The 2068-nt window shown below is 41.6% G+C and overlaps 1 pseudogene; it reads right to left on the reverse strand.

The window, feature by feature from the left end:
* Positions 1 to 792: 792 nt before the first annotated feature.
* On the reverse strand, positions 793 to 1684 carry LOC109265138 (60S ribosomal protein L6-like; annotated as a pseudogene).
* Positions 1685 to 2068: the final 384 nt, after the last annotated feature.

Consider the following 2068-nt stretch of genomic DNA (forward strand, 5'->3'; position numbering starts at 1 on the left):
AGGCAGGAAGAAACTAAAGAAAGAGGTAGGCCACTCCCAGATTAATAGGTAGCAGTTGTAATAATCAAAGGGAACCTGCATATGAAACTTGTCTTGGGCTGTTGCAAGATGAATGGATCCCTGCATCAGCCCTCCAAATCTTAAAAGTTTATAGAGGCCCTAACTAGGCTCAGTCACATATACCATGTAAGTGTTTCCAACATGACATCACCATCCCAAGGATTTGTCTTTGAAGCAGCCTCTGGGAATGGGAAAGGCAAGCAGAACCCACATTCCAAGGAGAGGGGAGTGGGTAAGGTGCCTCCAAGTGCCCAGGTCTGGCTCATGGGTTAATCAGCAGTCATGTCTTTTTGATGACATTTTCCAACAGTATACTCACATAGTTGTGCAGTCACTACCACAATCAATTTTAGAACACTTTCATCACTGCAAAAGGAAACCACGTGTCCTTTATTAGTCACCCTGTTCTCCCACTACCCCCAGCCCCAGGCAACCACTAATCCAATTTCTGACTCTATGGATTTGCCTATTTTAGATATTCCATATAAATGGAATCATGCAATATGTGACCTTTAACATCTGGTTTCTTATACTTAATGTTTTCAAAACTAACCCATGTTGTAGAATATATCACTATTTCATTACTTCTTATTGCTGAATAATATTCCGTTGCATGGAAATACCATAATTTGTGTATCCACCCATCAGTTGGTGGACATTTGGGTTGTTTTCACTTTTTGTCTATCATGAATGGTGTCAGCATTTATGTACAAATTTTTTTTGATAGATCCATTATTTAATTAGGTTCTTTTTAACAAATTTAGAACACCAATTTGTGAAGGTAAACGCCATTCGTGAGAGCAGACATAGAGCAGAGGTAGCCCTGAAGCTGAGGAACAGCTTTGATTTTTGGCAGAATTTGCGAGTCCACAGCTTTCTGATCAACCTTGCGCTGCTCTGTAATCTCGTATTTCTCTTTCTCCATGTTGAAGATCTCACCTTCCTGGTGTCTGGGTTTATGCAGCTTCTTCTTCTTAAAGTAAGCATCAGTGAGGTGTCTGGGGATTTTCACACTGCTGATATCAATTTTGGTGGAGGTGATGACAAATTTCTGGTGTGTTCTATGCAGAGGAACTCGAGTAAGGGGCAGAGGTCCAGTCACAAGTAGCAAGCCACTGCTCAGTTGCTTCAGGAAAACCACCCTCTTGCCTCTGTGGCGCTCAGTGAGGATGACCAAAATGGTCCCAGCAGTGATGCTAGCTCACAGTTTCCTCACAGGCTGACTGAAAGGTTTTTTGCCATGGCTCAACAGCTTCTGTGGCACATCTTCAGTAGAATAATACCTAGGCATTTTGTGAAGTTTAACCACTCAGGTGCCACCATTCTTGTCACCACCAACTGGTTTTGTGACAGTAGCAAGAACCTTCTCCTTCTTTTTCTTTTCAATCCTGGATTTAGCTGCTGAATACTTCCTCTTTTACATAGCCTTTCTCCAGTACATAGCCGATCTGGAGTATCTGCCAATTCCTCTGACTAGGACAGGGTTTTGGCTGCAGTGGGGCTTCCCCTTATTTGATGTTTTAGGTTTAAGGTTATCCTTCTTAACCTTGCCACCAGCATCAGCCTTCTTGGCTTCAGGTTTCTTCTCCTTAGTATCCAGCTTCTCAGCTTTTTCGCCCTCCATCTTGTAAGATGGGAAAGCTATGTACAAGTTTTTATGTGGATGTTTGTTTTGTTTTGTTTTGTTTTGTTCTGTTTTTTGCCTTATATGCCTAGGAATGGAATTGCTGAGATGATAAAGGGTCTTAGCAGTGCTTGGGGTTATGGTTTAAATTACCTGTTTGACCTGAATTAAATCACTCAAACATAACGATATCCTTCCTTAATTCACTCATTGTAAAACTAGACAAACAAATGCTGCTGTATTGACCAGAGGGGTCTCCCAAGACAGAAATGATAAGTGGACAGAAACTGAAGAATCTGGATTCTGCCACCAACTAGCTAAATGGCCATGAGCAAATCACTTTACCTACTACCCTCCATTGTCCTTATTTGGAAAATGAAGAAA

This window comes from Panthera pardus, unplaced genomic scaffold (assembly GCF_024362965.1).
Source record: "Panthera pardus isolate Hobbes unplaced genomic scaffold, ASM2436296v1 HiC_scaffold_25, whole genome shotgun sequence".
Lineage (NCBI taxonomy): Eukaryota > Metazoa > Chordata > Mammalia > Carnivora > Felidae > Panthera > Panthera pardus.